Raw genomic sequence first — 20171 nt, 5'->3', positions numbered from 1 at the left:
AGGTTGCTAGGATACACAGCTCCCAGAGTCTCCTAGGGCCTGCATCCTTCTGGAGCAGCTCATGGACAGGGATGGGCTGGCTGTGCTGGGGGAGGGGAAAGGAGGAATGGCGTCTCACAGACAGGCCTGTGAAGAAGAGGAAGCTCCAGGACCCTTCTAGAACACTGGGGAGCAGGGGCAGTGGCCCTCTCTCTCTACATAGGGATGAATTCTGACCACAGTAGAACATTTTTAAAGTCCCCAGTCCTGTCCTCTACTGCTACTTACATCTCTTCCACAACATACCCTTTGGTATATAATTCAGAAAATACAGCCTGAATGGGGGGTGGGTTGCCTGGATGCCAGGTCTCTCCCCGGCCCTGTCTGCATGGCACACTTCCAGTTCACCCCATGGCACAGCAAGGACTGCCGCATCCTCAGAGCAGCCTTCGGGACTCCCTGCCTGTGCTCCCAGATGAGCGCACTGGCCTCCTGCTCTGCTCACCAGGCAGCACTGGTTATCGGCCGAGTACCTGTTCCCACCAGCTCCCCTCACTGCTCTGGTTCTCCTCTGTGCTATCAGGCCTGAGCATGCATTTGGCCTACGCCGGTTTGAGCGCATGAGTTAAAGTGTTTCGCTTGCGTGCCTCTGGAGACAGGGAGCTCACTATCACAGGACAGAGTGTTCTGAGCCACGGCCAAGGTCTTCCTTATACACAGCCTGATTTTGCCACCAGACACTCTCAGTTAGGACCCTCGGTGTGCCTGCCAGTACCACGCTGAACAGCCGACCACCTCTTTCCCAAGACCAGCTGTTGGTGCAGAATCTCTCTCCTCGGCCATCTGCAATGCCTACCAAGTAGTGGGGCAGGGCTCAGGTAGGTACATTCCAAGCCACCAAGCTTGGCTCCCTGGAGACCTCCCTAGGGTTCTAAATGTTAATTCTCCTGAGCATTATCACCTGCTCCCTCTCCCTTGTCCCACGGAGACAGCAGCCCCAGGGGCCCAAACATAGCCCCACCAGCTCCATGCCAGCAAGGTAGAAGGGATGCGTTACATTGCGCAGCTTTCATGGGTGTGAAAGTCTCCATCCCCAGCTTTTCTGGTGCAGACTGGAGGCACCAAGGCCTAGAGAAGAAGCACCAGTTTCGAGAATCTGCATACAGTGACCCGGAGGGGAATGGAGAGGAGGAGCAGGCTATGCTGCTGGGACCAAATGCCATCACCCGACAGCAGCCAGCTCCCCTCCACCACAATCCCTGGGGTAGCCGGAGAGCCAGACCTCCTCCTGCCATCTCAGCACTGCACTAGTCCCACTCAGATCCTGGCCATGGCCCTTCCCACCAGCACTAAGGCTCTCTTAAGGCTGCTACTTGGAAAAGCTGGAGCTGACAGCCAGCTCCGGAAGGCACCACCAAACAAGGCACAACGGTGAGAGTCGGTGGCCTCTTCATTCACTTCAGTGGCCTCCATTGAAGGGTCACCCAAGCATCCTGTGGGGTGCCAGTCCTGGCTCTCTCCTCCCCAGCTCTCTGACCTTGTCCTCAGGGTCCTTCCCACGCAGCATCAATAACAGTGTCCCCAGATCCTTATTGCTCCATGGGAGCCAATCTGTAGGATAGAAATAAAGCGAGTAGGCCACGGAGCTCAGGCCTGCACTTGAGGAAAGAGTTAACATTAACCACCATTGCAATGTCCACTCCCAGCCAGGCTGCAGGGATGGAAAGGAGCAACAGGACAGACAGGGCGCCACTCCAGCAGCTGAGTGCAGGGCCTGGGTGGGCTGGGCAGTTGCCCTAAAGTGGTGGTAGCCAGGAAGGATGACAGAGCTGAGGAAGGTGGCGCCCAGAAACACTGCCTCACCCCTAATCAGTGGCGGAGTGGGGCCCCCTGGCTTGGTCTGCCTGGGAATCTGCCCCACGTGGGCCTTGGCTGCAAACCCAGCACCAGAGCTTTGGAAGCCTGAGGTACCCAGATCCTGTTGTCAAGGCTGGGTCCCCAACCAATGGGAACCTGCTCTGATGATGTAATGCTCTCCCTCTGCCATTATTGGCTGTGCATCTTGACACTCCAGACCCATGCTATGGGACAGTGCCTGTGACTGCAGGAGGTTCCCCTCCACCCCCACCCCCCACCCCCTGCCAGAGGGTCAAAAGTCTGAGGATGGAGTGGCAGAGAAGGGAGGTGGCTGAAAAGCCTGGTCTCCCCGCAACAGACCACGGACTGGCAGCCAATGGGCACTACCTTTATTAAAATCAGAGCTCCTGAGGGAACCTGGGGATGGGTTCTACACCCCTGCTCCATCATCTCCTGGAACAGCACTGCGTCTCCTGCGGGGGCTGGGGGAAGAGAGATGCAGAATCAGTGGAGAGATCAGAGGGGACAGGCAAGCTGCCCAACCCGCTAGGCAGGGAGACACTGCTGGGAAGAAGAAGGGCGGGATTTGGGTCTTGTAAAAGTAAAGCTTACAATTGCAATAGCCAGACTTGCTCTGGACACCAGGGATAAGTACAGGTGTCAAAATGTGGAACTCATAGCCCGGATCTACACTGGGCTTGGATTTGCTTTGGAAACCACTGTGCTCCTCCCACCCCCAAAAAGGCGTTCAGTGGGCCTGGGAGGGGGTGGGTCTGCAGAGGGAACCAGTGGAAAGGGTTCTCCAATGAACCCAAACCAGATGTTAGGAGGATCCCTCTCCTCCCCTCCCCATGAAGTAGTCACACTTTATCTCCAGTTTCCTGAGGCCCAGAGAGGTAATACCACAGGAAGTCAGGACCTGACTTAAGTCACCCTGGCTCCAAACTCACACAGATGGCAGATGGAGGGTGAGGCAGAGACTTAGGGGAAGACTCTAGTCTAGGGGAGGCTTCAGGTGGTGGTGGTGGGGTCTTGAGGGGGAAGCCAGGGACAAGGAACTTGGCTGATGAGAAGGGAAACCCACCCTGCAAAGTGACTTCCAAGAGTGCCCCAGAACCCCAAGCGCTGCTGGGACACAAGAAACATTTCCTTACCCTCTCCAGTGCAAAGGCCCAGGGTTCCCCTCATCTTTGGGGTCCCTCCCAGCTTCACAGAAAGCTGGCCCTCCAGTCTGGGTCAGACCTAGTATGGCTCTGGCTCAGTTCCTACCTGAGGAGGTTGCGCAGCCAAGCATGAGCCAGGATCTGTCCTTCAGGAACCTCACAGTGCCTGAACAAGTATAGCACTAGCTTCAGGACTTCAGCTTCAGCCATATATTTGCTGCAGAGCCAGGACAGGGTCTCTGAGCCTCTCTGGGTCCCTTCCATTCTGGGGACCACACTGACATGTAAAGTGCCAAAGACTCCTGGGGTGGACAAAGTCACACCCCTTTGGGGTCAAAGGGTAGGCATCTTCCCCTTTAAAACACACATCTCCAGAAGGGATTAAGTACCACACAGGCTGGGGCCAGGGAGTTGGTCTCATCCCACAGCCTGCAGGTGCTAAGGCAGTGCTGGGACTTGGGTATCCCAGCCCCGTGTCCCTCAGTCTCTTCCCAGGGGGGAACTGGCAGAGAAAGGACTCTTAACAAAGTGTCTAGGGCCCACTTGGAGCCTTCCTCCTCCGTACTCAGGCTGGGCCCCATTAGGCCTTCAGAGCAGCCTTAAAACATGAAGTGGTACAACAGATGCTTGAGGGGGAGGAGGAACACTGTGACTGTAGATAAAGGGAGGACCCACGGGGCCCTAGATGGCACAAAGGAGACCCCATTCTCACCTGCTGGGATGCCAGGTTCCATTTGCCCCTTGGGTGGCTCTATCCCCACCAAGAGGCGAGGAGCTTTGTTCCAGCTGTGGCAAGGAGGGCTAAGGGGGGCCGCGAAGCAGAGCTCCCCTTGCACAAAATGGGGCCAGACTAAAGGGTTACAAGAGTTCATTCCAGCTCCAGAGCTGTGAATCCCCAGGAGTGGGCGGCCCTGAGCCTCTCTGTCTCTCGTGGCCCATGTCACCTCTGCAAGTTATCACAGCTTCCCAGAACCCTCCCCCTCCCCCCCAAAAAAACAAAAGACCTAGAGCAGCAGGATGCAGTGAGGCACAACGGGCATGCGACAGCTGGGTGGCACTGGCACACAGAGCTGAGAAGCAGGGTTCAGGAGTTTCTGGAAGCTCTGGCTCAATATCAGGAAAGCTCTGTCCTGGGGTGGGGGAGACAGCTCAGCAGCATAAGCGCCCGCCTGGCAAGTGCAAGGTCCTGAGTTCAATCTCTGGTCCTGAAAAAAAAAAAAAAAAAAAAAGAAAGAAAGAAACTTTCTAAGAAAACTGTCCTTATTATAAGAGACACTTACCAGGATCCACCTGGCCCAGGAAAACAGCTTTTGGTAGGCCTTTCAAAGGCCTGGCCACTGGAAGATAGGAAAAAAACAGGCTGAGAAAACATCCCAGCAGGCCAGCCTGTTTGTTAATGAACCTGGCAGACATCCAACGTGCAGCTAGCGCTCAGTCTGCCAGGCAATCAAGTCCTCATTTAGTCCATCCTCCAACACCTGGCCAGGCCAGCCAGCTGTGGAGTCCTCGGGCCTCTGGGTTGGGTCCTGTGGGGTTCCCATAGTACCGCCCACCCTTTGAACTCACTTCAGCACCCCACTTTCCCTCCTCTGCGTGATCAGCCTCCCCCCACACACACCTTTTTTGAGTACTGCATCCCTTGTCCGTTATACAGCAAGGCTGCACCTCAAACTGCAAAACCCAGGAGCCCACGAGCATGTGTTTCCTTTAGCACGGCGGTTCAGATCTTGGCTGGTTTCACTGTAGACATGCGTGTGGTCTCCTGGCAGGTGAGCTGTGGCCTGAGAAACCCGGGAGGGTTTCTCATCCTCCAAGAGGCCAGCCCAGGCCTATGCAAGCAAAGAAGGCAGCAGGCAGAGACGGCCAGCACGGTGTGCAAGGCCTCCCAGCTTAGGCTCAGTGCCGGCTCCACATCCCTCCTGCTGCACTCTACCGGCCAAAGTAAGTGGACAGGCCATCCTGTGACTTAAAACAACAATCATGTTATTATTTTTCATGTGTCTGTGGATTGGCCGGGGATCAGCCGATTTAAGCTGAGCTGGCTGGGTAGTTCTGTGGGCCTTGAACAGACTCACACATAATTCTGCAGCTGGCCTGCTTGCGGGGGCTCTCTGATCATGACTGTCACCCTCCCCTGAGGATCACTGGGTTAGGCTGAGTGTACACTTGTCCTTCCTCAGCTGGCTGAAGAATCGGGCCTATAAATGCCATCCATCTGCCACATGCCACGCTCTTGACCTTGGGGCTCCAGATCCTTCCCACATGCAAAATTCACTCCTCCCATCACAGACTCCGAATCCACAGGTCTGGGGCATACCTCAGTGGTGCAGTACTTGTCCAGGATGCATGAGTCCATGGGTTCAATCCCCAGCACCACAACCCAAAAAATAACAGCAAAATTCCTCACACGAATGCTCCAAAACAGCTAATGGCATCAAGCCCCACGTCTGCTCTCTCGTGGTCCACGTCACACGCACGTGCAGTCCTCCTGAGCCGGAGCCCCATGTCCGAGTTGCTCCTCTCTTGTGCACCCAGTGTAGATGGTACTGGGAACACAAATCCACGTAACCATTCCCACCCAACAGGGGAAGAAAGGGAGGCCCCAGCACTCACTGAAGCCCTGCTAGGAGAATGTTCTCTGCCTCTGGGGACAGAGCATAGGTGACATTCTTTGATCAGCCCCTGATCGGCTCCAGGGTCATTCTCCACTGCCCTTGCTCCAGTTACAGAGGACTCTTCCCTTTTCTCTCATCATCCTTGCCACTTCTGAAGGCACAGTAGAACACACCCTACAATAGTCTGCTCAGAATGCTGCCCACCCAGAGAGCTTGTTACAGTGTAAACAGCTCAGTATCTTTCAGTTCCTTTTGCTAGCATGGCGGATAACACTGGGTTCTCCATGCCCTTGGTTCCATTCCGCACCATGTGCCAAAAGCCCTATCAGCAGAACAGGTTCCAACCCTTCTATCTTCTTTCCAATACAGTGTGCTAACTGGACTGTTATTTTCAGAGCTCCTTTTCCCTTAGTACCTTAGCAAATAGCCTCTGAAGTCAATGAATTTTTTTTTCCTCCAAATCTGTTTCCATAAAACCAGGGATTCGTTTGATACCTTTCCTTTCTCCAGGTACCACAGACACATTTCACCAAAGGCCTCGCCACTGTGCGAGGTGGGCTACCATTTTTTCCTGCCTCTCCTGCCCATTTTCTTGCTACTTTTCCCAGTCTCCTCTAACAATTTGCTCATTCCTGCCAGCCAGCCCCCGACAGTAACACTGCATATTTTAACTTGTGTTGGAACAGCACCCCACTTCTGGGATCCAACTTATCTATCAATTATTTATTGCAATGTGATGAAATATCCCAAACTCAGAGGCTTAAAAGAATCACGAATCATTTCTCACACATCTAAGGGTCAGCTGGTGGGTTGACCCAGCATGATCTGGACCGGTTCTGCTGGTCTCAGCTTGGCTGATTTATGAGCTGAAGGATCAGCTGACCTAGGCTGGGCTCAGTGGGGGCTGGCTCCGGTTCACATGGCTCAGCTTCTTCTGGGCACAATGGTCTGGCCTGGGCGTGTCCGCGTGAGGGCAATGGTGGTGACGCAGCCCAGCAACCCCAACCCTGAGAGCCCTTCTCACGCTTCTCTGTGGGACTCCACTATCCTTCTGGCCTGAGGTCAGAACGCAGAGTCAGAGTAGGAAAGAACCTCCCCTTCCCAAGGAGGAGAAAGTGATAGGGCAAAGGCCACAGGCCCAGGGAAGGCTGAAGAAGACAGGATATTCCACTGTCCCCCTGCCACTGCCAGCAAAGGCATGAGGAGTGACCGAAACACAGAGTGAGTGCTGCTGCTGAGTGCCACCCAGCTGTGGCAGCATTAGGGTGTGTCTTCACCCACTCTGTTATCCGGATCTGCTGCTGTGCGGCTTCTGGATCCTCCCCGGTGTCAAAATGATACAGATTGTAAATGTTTGGAATCAAGGCAGGACATGAATTGATGCACGCAGCCCTGACGGGGCAACTAAAGATGCTCATGAGGGGGCTTCTAGAACTGCTCCAATAAGTGATGAGAAAGAAGGAGTAAGTGTGCTCAAAGGGAGAACTTGAGGAGGACTAGTGGACATGTGCCCTTTACTGTAATGAGTCTAAAAAAAATTTAGGGCTGGCCAAGTAGCTCAGCAGATTAAAGTGCCTGCAAGCAGGAACAGGGGCCAGTGGTTCGATCCCGGGCCTGCTGTGCCAGCCCAGCCCCTGGGGCGCACTGAGATGGCATTTGAGACTGGGCGTGGTGGTGCAGGCCTGTAATCCCAACACTAGGGAGGCTGTAAACAGGAGTATTGCTATGAGTGCGATCTAGTAGTGAGACCCTGAACACCCTGTAGGCTCTTCCCTAAAATACAGAAAAGAAAAAAAAAAATTTAGTGGCCATTGCGTTCTGGATCAGACTGCATAAATACATAGTTTCAATTCTTTGCATCAATGATTTCCTTTTCCTGAGACTGTAGCTTTCTTTCTTTCCTTCTTTCTTTCTTTGGTACCAGGGATCAAACTCAGGACCTTGTTCTTCCCAGGCAGGCACTTATGCCTGTGAGCTATCTCCCTGGTGCCCGTAGCTTTATAATCCCAGGTAATCTCATTTTTCAGATGGGAAATCAGAAGTTCAGAGAGGCAAAGTCACTTCCTCCAAATGACAACAACTAAGGAGTGGCAGAGGCTTACTTGGGGACATGCTTGGTACCTATTACTGTACAGTACATCAGCCCTCCAAATCCAGGGTTCCACATCCACAGTTTCAAATATGGATGAAAAATACTAGGGGGGGGGCGCTGCATCTGTATTGAATATGGATAGGTTTTTGTTACCATTATTCCTTTAACAATACAGTATGACAATTATTAAATAGTATTTACAGTCAATACACTTACAATGAGTTGGGTAAGATAGATAGATAGATGATAGATAGATAGATAGATAGATAGATAGATAGATAGATAGATAGATAGATATCTTTTTGAGACAGGGTTTCACTATGCAGTTCAGGCTGGCTTTGAACTCACTTTGCAGCCCAGCCTGACCTCCAATTCACAGAGATCCCGCTGCCTTGGCCTCTTAAGCACGGAGTTTACAGGCTTGGGCCACCATGCCTGGCTATATTGGGTATTATAAATAACCTAAAGGAAATTTAAAGGATATGAGGGAATGTGCTTGGATCCTATGTCAATACCGTATCATTTTCCGTGAGGGACTTGAGTGTGCTTCTGCAGATTTGGGGACCCACCAGCCCCAGAACCGGATCTCCATGGCTATCAAGCAAGAACTGCATAGGAAAGGAAAGTAAATCATTTCTGTAATGGTTATATTCAGAGTTCCCGAGTTGTAGGCGCTAGCACTGCTTAACAAGCAAGGAGAGAAGTATCACCATTCATTGGAGGACACTGTGTAGCTCACGAATGAATGAAAGTGAGAAACAAAGGTTACTCCAGAGAATTCAGCCAGAAGTGGTTTTGGAGGGTACTACCCTAAGAACAAGAACACCTCCTTGTCACTGAGCCTGAAGATTCAAGAGCCCCAAGAGCCTGATTGGCCCAGCCTGTGCACAATGCCCACCCATTGGTGCAGACTGACAGGGCACGCCAGCCCTTAGGGCCCAGCCAAGGACTGACTGGTGAAATAGATGCTGAGCAACTCCAGCGGAGGTAGAGGGATCTGGCTCAGGGAAAGCACACTGCTTCCAGGAGGCTAAGTTTGGGGCTGTGGAGGCTCACGAGGGCATGGGTATGGTCTCGAGGCTCAGGCTGCCAACGTTTGGAATCCTCGCTTTCTGCTTCCTTCCACAGGCAGAGAAGCTAGCCTAACTCTCTGTGCCACAGTGTCCCTATTCAGGAAAACGTCACCGTGCTGAGACCCGCCCGCCTCGCTGGGTTGTTGTACGGTGCATGCAGCTGATCTCCTGTGGGATGTGCACTGGGATGATGCATGATGAGCATTCGATGTCTATCTCTGTTCTAGGGAGCTGGGAGAGAGTGGAGGTGGCACAGGACAAAGCCCCTCCCAGAGACGTGGCCCAGCAGCCACGGCAGACAGCTGCGGCCCATGCTGGGCTGTGTCCCTTCTTCCAGGTCTGTCTTGCTCTTGGGCGTATGGCTGGAAGGAGGAACTCTGAGGAGGTGGGTACAAGCCAGGCGTGGTGGCACACACCTGTAATCCCAGTACTCTGAGAGGCTGAGGCAGGAAGCTCACAAGTTTGAACCAGATCTGAACAACTTGGTGAAATCCTAGCTCAAAATGAAAAATTAAAAAAAGAGGATACCTCAAGAAAAGAAAGGGACCAGGGATGTGGATCATCACAGGAAACCTGCAAGGAGGGAGCAAAGCCAGCCTGAGAGAGAAGCTGTGGGAGTTGTGTAGGGGGAAGCCACACAAGCCCTTTGGAACTCACAATTTGGCGCAGATTGCTTCAGATGATTCACATGAAACTACAGGACTTATGGGGCTAGGGAGATGGCTCAGTGGAATAAGCACTTCCCTGGCAAGCACAAGGGCCTGAGTTCAATCCCAAGTCCTGCCAAAAAAGAAAAAAGAAGAAAAAAGAAAGCAACTACAGGACTTAATGTTTGCCTGCCTGGACTGTGGACTCACTTTGGTCCCATTCCTTTGTATCCCTGTTTGCAATTTTTGGAATAAAAGTGTTTATCTTGTGCAACTTAAAAAAAAAAGAAAAGAAAAGAAAAGAAAGGGAAAACTAAAGTAAAGAAAGGGGCAGCTGGCACTTGTTGGAATTGCAGCTGAGCCTTCCGGGTGCCGGGCCCATATTGCCAGAGCCATGGCTTCCTGAGCTGATAGGAATGAGAAAGCCGCCCCAGGAAGCTGATCAAGCCCCAGACTTGGCATCAAGAGATTTGTTCTGAATCGTGGCTCTGCCGCCACGCTGGCTATACGAACTTGTCTGAGCTTCTCCACACCTCACTTGTACCAGCTGTCCAGGAAAGGGGGTAGCAAAGGGCCCCAAGTGCCCTCACACCTCCTTTATTTTGCCACGCAAAGCTCAGCTCTAGATTTGGGGTCGATGTGCCCCCTCTTTGCTCCCAGGGTCTTGTTTGTTTCCATAGTGACCAGGTGATGCTTAAGTACCTTACTGCTTTTCTGCATAAGGGTTAAGTCAGCTCAGCCAAAGAGGTGGAAGCCCAACTCTGCAGAAGCGGACCCCCCAGTGACAGTGTGGCAACCAGGATCGCCCAGTGGAAGGAACGGGCCAGGCCAGTTCCCGAGGTGTCCAGGGCATCGCTGACTGCAGACAAGCTGCACGCAGTGCTAGAAGGTGGGTGCAAGGTCAGAGGTAAGGTGAGCTGGGTGGGCACAGTGGAGTGCGCCAAATTCCGAAAGGTACCTGAAGCACAGGGTGGCTTAGAGGCCCTGGGTCCCACCTGCTCTCCACAAACCACCCGGCAGGATGTGCCCTGACCTGGCTGTTCTCTCCTAATCTCATGATCTCGAGGAAGGAAATCCGGTTAGCCTGACAGGCTTGTCTTTTATAAAGCTGCTTGTTTTTCAGGAGGTTTGTTCTGTTGCCCTGGGTGACCCCGGACAGCAATGAAGTCAGAAGAGAAGACCATCAACCATCCTGATGGTAAAAAAGGAAGGAGGAAAGAGCTCAGCCAGGCTCACCTCTTGTAGCCTAAAGGAAAAGCTGAAGCAAAATGGCCAGGTTTCATAGCCTGGCTCCACCATCAGGTGGCTTCAAGCATGTTATTTAACCTTACTGTGCCTCAGTTTCCCTACTGTGTGTGTGTGTGTGTGTGTGTGTGCACGTGCGTGCGTGTGAAGATTAAACCAAAGGCTTTTCACTGAGCTACATCCTCAGACCATTTTTATTTTTTATTTTAAGACAGGGTCTCTATAAGTCATTAAGTTGCCGAGGCTGACCCCAAAGTTAGAATCTTCCTGTTCTGCCTCCCAGAGTGCTGAGGTTATAGGTGTGTGCCTTCATGCCCAAACAAGCAATGGCACCCATGAAACACGTAGGGGGCTGGGGGTCTCAGGTGAATGAGTACACGGGGAGGCTCAGATGAAGGTCCATAGCTCCCAGGTCTGGGAAGGCCTCTCTGTCAAAAGGTGGGCCATCCTGAAAGGGGCCAAGCAAGTCCCTAGGGAGCAGCCCCAAGGATGTGGGCCATGGCTTGGGGCCATGCCAGGGCCTGCCCTCTCCGCCCTGTCTCTCCACAAGCACTTAGAGCCCTGGAGCTGTGTAGTCCAAGATGCCCAATGGGGCCCTGGTTCCTATTTCCACACCGGACACTGCCAGCCCAATCATTTCCCTCTGGCGCTTTCTCCCCTCTCCTGCCAAGAAGCCCACCTTCCCTGGATCTCACCAGGCTGCTGACACTTTTGAAAACCAGGTCCCTGGGGATATCATATGACCAGCTGGCCAAGGCTCTCGTTAGGATTAAGCAAATCATTTTTTTTTTTTTTTTTTTGCCACTGTCAGAAACTGATGGGGCCAGCAAGATAGCTCAGCTGACTAAGTGCCTGCTTAGGCGAGCTTAAGCAAGCACAGGGACTGTGGTTCAATCCCCAGCACCACATGCTGCACTGGCCCCACCCCCAGGGCAGGTTGAGCCGGTGAGAATCGGGGCATAGTGGTGTCCAGCTATAATCCCAGTGCTGGGGAGGCTGAAAGCAAGAGGATCTCCACAAGCCCGGGCTGCGTAGTGAGACCCTGCAACAACCAAATACAGAAAAAGAGAAGAGATGCAGAAACTGTCTAAAAGCACTTTTCAAAGTATTTTTCAACACTTGAGAGGTCTCTGGCATGAACCAGAGGGTCAAGAAAAGACAGGGGTCAATGGAAGATCAATTCTCCAGGCAGGCTGGCATGAGTTATCCCGGGGCATCCAGCTGCCATGAAATACCACAAGGCTCTGCAATTTTTATGTTGACCTGATGAACAAAGATCCATCAGGAAAAAATTCAACCTCTCTTACAAAAGAAATTCAGGGACTAGTGTCAGCTTAGCCTGGTGACAGGGTAAGTCAGAGACGAACATGCCCCGCTTATATTTAGGGGTTATTTTGACACATTGCCATAACTTGTGTACAGTCATGCATGCAGAATGACATTTCTGTCAGTGGCAGAGTGCAGATGTAAGGGTGGTCCCATCGGATTGAAATGCAGTTGCAGAATCCCTCTGGCCCACGTCTGCAGCCCCATTTCCATTACAACACCACACATCACTCACGTGTCTCCGGAGATGCTTGCATGGGTCACCTGCTGCACTGCCGGCCACACCAAAGTGCAGCACGGGTGGTGTGTGATACTCGAGAGTGACAATAAACCACTGTGGTACTGATCTATGTGCTTACTAACCTACAGCACTATTGTGATTTTAGAATACGCTCCTTTTACTGATGAAAAAATATTACTGTAAGATAGTGTGCTTGCTGTGCCAGTAGCGGGCTAAAACAACTTGCCTTTACAGCCTCTCTGGATTGCATCAGCCTCTCCTGGGCTCCTCTTAATTTTGTGTTATTTTGCTCATCATGGCCCTGGGAAAAAAATAGGCTACTATGAGATAGATAGATGACAGATATAGATGGAGAGATTAATATAGGAAATAGATTAGATAACAGAGACATAACAGATAGATGACAGATAATAGGTGGATAGGTTGATATAGATAATAGAGAGATGATTGATTGATTGATTGATTGATTGTTTGATTGATTGATAGACAAGCAGTAGACAGATAATAGGTGACACGAGAGGCAAGGCTTTCAAGGCTTTCGCTAACATCCCACTCTGGCCCAGTGGGTGGAGCTTGATGGTAACCCTTGCTGCAAGTGCAGAAGACAGATAATAGGTGGAGAGATAAAAGATAATGACGCAGATAGATTGCAGAAAGGAAGAAAGAAGATAACAGATGGTAGATGATAGGATAGGTGATAGGCAGACAGAGACAGATAGATAGAAGATAGATAGATAATAAAGAGACGGAAGCTATGCTGTCCCACTGTGTGTGCATATCCAGGGCAGCCTGGGTGTACTAGGCTGTACCATCCACCCAATGATGAAAATCACCTAACACCATATTTCCAGAACATGTCTTGTATTAAACTACATCTTCGTTAAGGAGAAGTCTTAAGTAGCTGGTCTACTGCTGCAGATTGAGTCCCCCCCACCAAGGCCCATGTATTAAGGCTCAGTTAACAGGCTGTGGAGCACTTCGGAAGTAGAGAAACCTTTCAGAGGCAAGGCCCAGTGGGAGGAAGTTGGGTCCTTCAGAGTGTGGACTTGAAGGGGCCACGGGGAACCTGGCCTCTTCCTGCCTCTGTCTTTCACTTTCTGTCTGCATAGGTGAGTGGCTTCCTCAATGTTCTCCCTCTTCACAGATGTAAAAGCATCCAACCATGGACTAAAGCCTCTGAAGTTGTGAGCCAAAATAAATCTTCCCTCTTTTTAAGCTGAGTATCTCAGGTATTTTTCTCACAGTGCTGGAAAGAGCTGACGAACACAAGAAAGAATAAATGAAATGACATGTATTGCTTTTAACTGCCCAGCATCTACTTCCTTTCTCACTCATCCCTATTTCCTCTTGGAGAATTAGCTCTCCCCAGTATTTGTACTCTCAGAAGATTGCTTCTGGGCGCAGGCATCGACTAAGATGCATGTGGGACACAAGCCACTTGTCTGGGGGCTGGAACCTCTGCTTGTCCTTGGCGTGCCTGTCCTGCTCTCAGCTTACCTCGCCTGCCCCACTGCTGGAAGCAGAAGTCAGCATCAGCAGCTGACGGGTGGGTACGGGAGGGGCAGCTGTGGCCTCATGCCCTACTTTGTGGTGACTAATGATGCAGCCTTTGAAGTGTCACTCAACTTCTTCAGGGTTCCATTTTTTCATCTGAGAAATAGGCAATGATTACAACCATGATTTTAGTAAAAGAAGCTGGACACCAATAATACACGTTATATGAATCTACTTATATGTATATCAGAAAGGCATGATTAAACTTTATTAACATAGGAATACATATATGGTGCCAAAACTATTTTTTTTAAATGTTAAGCCAGGTCCAGGGGCACACACTGCTAGGAGCTCAGGAGGCTGAGGCAGGAGAAATTTGAGGACCAGTTTGGGCAACATGGGAATACCCCCATCTCTTAAAAATAAAATAAATAAATAAAAATGCAAAAGAACATGATCTTCCTAACAGCAAAGCGCTGAGGGGATAGAAGGGGACGTGGACTGGAAAGGCCGCTGGAGAGGCTAACATAAAGCTACGCAGGTGACCAGGGTGGTCGGTTGCACAGGTGTTGGCTTTGTAATTATGACAATTGTTCATAACACCTCACACTTGCTTATGTCCTTTTCTGTGTGCCTGCTGTGCCAGGGATGATGAAGAAAATGAACAACAGATTTAAAGAGTCTTGGAAGCTACAAGGTGCTGCTCACATGTTAGGGCTCATAAATAACCGTCTTTTCTCGAGATTTATGTATTTATGTATTAGATTTTTTTTTCACAACTAGAGATTGAACTCAGGCCCTTGTGCTTGGGCAAGCACTTATTCTACTGAGCTATCTCCCTGGCCCCTAGATTTTTTTTGTGTGTGTGTGTGTGTGTGTGTGTGTGTGTGTGTGCAAGGTCTCACTGTGCAGCTTGGACTCATAGTGATCCTCCTGTTTTCAGCCTCCCCAGCGCTGGGATTACAGGGGCGCCACCATGCCTAGACTTGGTCACAGGTTCAGCTTGCCCAGGGGTGGGCGGGCCCGACATGTGGTGTCAGGGATCAAACCCCGGCCCCACACTTGCCTAAGCAGGCACCTAATCCACTGAGCTATCTCACTGTCCCTTTTCTCAAGCTTTATAATGCAGTATATTGAAGCTAGAAGAGACTATTCTTGTCCAACCTCCTACACTGTATTTTACAGAGAGGAAAACTGAGGCCCACAAAAGCTGAGCTACTATCTCCTCTTCCTTCTCTCCTTCAACCCTCTCCTTCAGGCCCTGCATGCAAACTCTCCCTTCACCTGTGGCTCCATTCTTGCCTCAAGCTATTGGGCTCCTGCAAGGATTTAAGACCCCATAGAGCACCTCCTCCTCTCCTTTGGAATCTGTTTCAACAGCCTCCATCTCAGGCTGAAAAAAAAAAAAATCCCGCATTTGCAGTTTCCTCCCGCCCACGCCTGCCTTCAGATGCGGCTCAGCCTCAGGAGTAGTGCAGGGCTTTATTATCTTGTGAAGAACAAACACACACCCTCCCCAGCTCACCCCAACCCTTCTGAGCATCCCCCTGCAGACCTCTCTTCAGAAGCACAAAAACTGGGCAGGAAAGAGCACAGACCTGAGATTCCAGCTCAGAAGTCTCAGCTTGCAAGAGCTCCTCTCTCTCCTGTCACCTCTGCAGATGAGGGCTTATTTTCCTCCGAATAAATTGCCTCCAGCTTGGAGCAGCCAGGAACTTTACAAGCATCCTGCTCCCAGGCCCAGTAATTTGCCAGAAATTAGTGGTGACTAAGATACGCCAGCATCCCTTTGTTCTGGGCAGAAGGTACCAGCTTGTCCTGCAGTTTTAATTCTCCACATTGATCAGAGAGTTACAGACATGGTGCCTTCCAGGGACCACCGGCCTGGGCAGGGGTGCTGGTGGCTGTTCTCCCCTGACATTTGCCTGTGTCCTCCTGGCATCTCCCAGACTGGCTGAGGGGTGAGGACTGACTTGGCAGGACATTTGTTCTTTGTATCGTTCCCATTTCCCTCTCACTCGTCTTCTGGAATAAGAAAGGAGCAGTGGGCAGATGGAAAGCCATTTTCACTATTTTATTAAAAACTGCAAGTTTTTGCAAAAACCGGTGAGATTTTCCAAGTTCCTGGCCCCTGAGAGCTGAAGGAGAGCCAAGCACAGTGGTGTATGTTTTGAGCTACTTACTTAGGCTGAAGCAGGAGGTTTGAGACCAGCCTGGGCAGCTTAGTGAGACCTTATCTCCAAATGAAAAATAAAAATAAAAAATGCTGGGAGTGTAGCTCAGTGGCACAGCACTAGCCTAACGTGCACAAGGCCCTGAGTTCAATACTCATACTGAAAAACAACAAAGAGGTGGAAGAAAAGGTCACTCAAGCCTATAGACCTGTAACTCACCCACCGTCCCACTCAGTCCAGGCCAAGGGTGGAGGAACAGGGCCACCACCACAGTGAAATGGATTCCATCTCTCAAGGCCATGCCTGAGCCTTGCTCTACAGTTTCAAGCTGCTGTCACTGTGCAAGCCACCCCGCCCCCAAGCCTCAGTGTGCACATCTGTAGGAAGTGACAAGAAGAGGGGCCCTGGCTACAGAAACTCAGGGCCCCATCCAAGATGCAAATGCGGAGCCCCTCATTCAGATGGTATCAAAATTTCAACATGCCTAAGAGAGGGCAATAAACCAATCATGGGTGCTTCTGAGTAGGACAGCCCAGCCTGCACACTCAGGAATTGACTTGAAATTTTGAAAATGAGCTACTGACCTGCGTTCTTTTGGTCCATACACCAACCTCAAGCTGGGGAATACGCACACACTCAGCAAACAGCAACGGCCAACTCTGCCAGGAACAAGTCACAGGAGCTACCAACTGCCAAGTACTACATGACCTGCTCCATGCTGGGGACTCAGTGAATGGTGTCTTTTATTTTGTGGAATCATCACGGTGTATACATCATGTACTGTGACCTTCGCGGCCCTTCTGAGAAAACCGAGATTGTAAGAAACTTACCCAAGGCGCACAGCTGGGAAGGCAGAAAGCTAGGAGTGGAACTCAGGTCTGATACTGAGTTCCTGGCCAGCCCTGGGGGTGACTTCAGCAGGCACAACAAGCAAGGATGAAGCCCACAAGGCAGAGCGCCCTAAGGGACTGTGATGGGACTGGGTCCTTATCACAATGGGTAACTCCAGCTCTCCAGCCCCATCCTAACCCTGGAGGACTCCCAGAAGCCTGCTTATCCTCACCTGGCTAAGAGCCCAAAGGCCTGAGGCCCTTTGAATGAGGGCCTAGAAACCTTCTGAGCAAGGGATCAGGCTCAGAAGCTCTTGGAACCAACTCAAACACACCCACCCTTCTCAAAGGGACAAAGACAGGCTACACGGCAAGCCATGCTTGACTGCAGAACTGACTTGAATTTTGAAAATGAACCATCTGCCAGTGAAACTATAAATGTGGTCATTCCAGCCAGAAAGCAAGTAAGGATCTTTCCAAATCCAAATCTAGCAGAGACCGTACTTGCTTGTGGGTGGGTACAGTGGTTTCCACGAGAAAGGTGACCTACAGTGACCTTGGCACATGGCAGGAGGCTCAGTGCATGCTACGTTGTCTGAAGTTAAGTTGCTCATGAACGTGGAGCCAGACTAGCCTTTCAGCTCTGACAGTCAAGGTTTGCTGGGTTGCTTTTGCCCTGGAATGAGGTGCCTCTCCTGCCCAGTCCAGGCTGTCATGTACAGGAGTAGAGGTTGGACACTGCACAATGAAAATGTTCCCTGAGTTGTACAGTACACAGTCCTCAACAGAGTTTAGATGAGGTGAACCTGCTGCTTTAAACCACTTGTTGGGATGCACGTGCGTGGCGGAGAGTCATGGCGCTGTGGGGTCCACGGGCTTTGTCTGCTTTACGGGTGTGGGGCCCCGGAGTACTGCAGGTGGAAGAAAGTACACGTCTAATTCTGTGAGTGCTTCAGACAGTTTTGGAAGCGGAAGCAGCAGTGAAAAGTTTTCCCTGCAAGATGTAGCTGAGCTGATTCAAACCAGAGCCTGCCAGAGGTCATGGTAGGTGCTGGGATCAGCACACCCAGCAGTATTCCAGACCTCAGTGTCTGGCATCCCAGTTTCAAAGCTGGTTGAAGCTCAGGGAAACTTTGCTTGAGCCACCTGCACTGTCTGTCGAAGATCCTTCCCAGAGAAGGACTTGTGGGTGAGTTACCCCACTGAGGGTTCCTCTCTTCTGCAGTTCTTGGCAGAAACTGATGTGGTGATGGGCAGGGTGCCCTGTTGCCCAGTTTGCACTGGCATTGTGAAGCCTGACATCATGTTCTTTGGGGAGCCGCTGCCTGAGAGGTTCTTGCTACATGTGCTTGCTTTCCCATGGCAGATCTGCGGCTCATCGTTGGGACCTCCCTGGAGGTGGAACCTTTTGCCAACTTGTCTGAGGTTGTACGTGGCTCAGTGCCTCAACTGCTCATCAACCGAGACCTAGTGGGACCCTTTGCTTGGCATCCTTGCAGCAGAGATGTGGTCCAGCTGGGGCAATGTGGTTCACAATGTGGAAAGGCTGGTGGAGCTTCTGGGATGGACAGAAGAGTCCAGACCTTGTCCAGTGGGAAACTGGAAAGCTGGATGGACGAGACAGATAAAGTGGTTGCCCCATGTCCAAGAGATAGTCACACCTATCTACATCCCATTTCCGAAGACAGCCTGGGCAGACTCACAAATCATGGCCAAACTGCAGCAAGCAGCCTGAGGTAGCATGGATGCCTGGGGTTGCATCAGGATGACTGTTGGGCAGGACCTGTTTGTGCTTGGGGCCACTTGGCCATAGTTGCCAAGGAACTGCCTATCCTGCTTGGTGTGCCAGCTTTTGCTCTCTAAGTAAAGCATTTTGTTCAGAGGGTGACCCTCTAGGACATAAGTAGACAGCTGGAACCCTGGACTGTCTGTAGGGTAGCTTGGTATTTGTTAGACCTGAGGTTGGACTCAGGTGATGCACTAGGGTTTTCTAGCATGTTGTTCTCTGCAGTTGGATTATTTTTAGAGAAAATCATATCCTTCATTCTCATGTGAAATAATTTTATTATCAAAAATAGGTATCCACTTTTTTTTTTTTTTTTTCAGGCATCCTCTTGTTTTTGTCTCCTCAAACAGGTGTTGATAGGCCTAAAAAAAATAAATTAAAAAAATAAACCACTTGTTAGGGTTTGTGTCTAGGTGTCCCCCCAAAGCCTCATGCAATCATGGGGCAGGGCGGGTTTCTGAAGTTTGTGATTGATTATTGTGGGCGTGGAAGCTGCACCTGCCCTGGGCAGGGAATCTGCATTACAGTGTAAGGAGGGGAGAGAGGCTGGCCTGCTGCCTGAGCTGCTGCCCCTCCCTTTGCTCTGTGCTGCTGCCGCGGAAGGTGGCTCTCTGCCACGTGCCGCTCCGTGTTGGAGCCAGCCGAGTATGGACTGAAACCTCCAGTAACTGTGAGCTAAATAAACCTTTTCTTCCCTAATTCTGAGTATTTGTCCCAGCAGGGAGAGAAGAGTAACTGAGATACCACTGGAAATTCTTAGAATGGAAAATGGTGTTTCCCACCATGCAGAGTCTAAAGCCCCCGGCTTCATCTGACCCTTCAAGCTGGCATGTAGGAAAGGTCTCCAAGTGGGTACGCTGCCTGGTTCCTGCTGCTCCAGTTGTTGAGCATCTCCCCTACCCTCCCTGGGGGCTCCCCCGGTTATCGCTGTGCAGTTCTAGGACATTGGGCAGCCCTTTTTCCCTTTACTATTCTTCCTCAATTCCCCTCCCCCGTCGGAGGTCAGTCTGCAACCTTTAATTAAGGCATGAAATCCTAGCAGGAAGAAGAGAAAACAAATGTAGGGTTAAATTTGGGCCACCAGGGATTTTCACCGCCAGCTGTGCCCCTTCTCCTGACTTCAGGACCCTTCTCTAGACAGGGACTGGGAGGAGCCACAAGGGTAAGACCCCACTTTTCTTTGTTAGCCTGGAGAAATCAATTTCCTGAAGTTTCCATCTTGCCAGGTCTCAGGGAAGGAGAACCAGAGGCTGGGTAAAAAGCCATGGGTTTTGACTCCGCTGTCAGTGGCTGTGTGTTCTTCTGGACTTTGGTTTCCCCACCTATGACGTGGGGACAATACTGGCCTCCCTCATAGTGCTGCTGGGAGGATTCTTCGGATGCTGAGAAGAAACCAGTTTGTATCTTGGGTATTGGAGTCATGCTGAGGCCCTGCCTGGCCAGGGTGGCAAATCTCTGGAGTGGGATGGAATACAGGGCAGAGCAGACACTCAAAGGCTCCCCAGAGGTTGCTTGGGGGGGGGCATAAACCCAGTGTTATGGTTTGTGTCTAGTTGTCCCCCCCAAAGCCTCATGCAGTCATGGGGCAGCTTCTGGAGTTTGTGGTACCAGGGATCGAACTCAGGACCTTGCAATTGCCAGGGAAGGAC

At 51.1% G+C, this 20171-nt stretch overlaps 1 pseudogene; it reads left to right on the top strand.

The window, feature by feature from the left end:
* Window positions 1-390: 390 nt before the first annotated feature.
* LOC101591272 lies at window positions 391-18596 on the top strand (annotated as a pseudogene).
* The last annotated feature ends 1575 nt before the right edge of the window (window positions 18597-20171 follow it).

Source organism: Octodon degus, unplaced genomic scaffold, assembly GCF_000260255.1.
Source record: "Octodon degus isolate 3935 unplaced genomic scaffold, OctDeg1.0 scaffold00070, whole genome shotgun sequence".
Classification (NCBI taxonomy): Eukaryota; Metazoa; Chordata; class Mammalia; order Rodentia; family Octodontidae; genus Octodon; species Octodon degus.
Note: the sequence above shows the minus strand (reverse complement) of the source record. Positions and strands in the feature narration are given on the sequence as shown.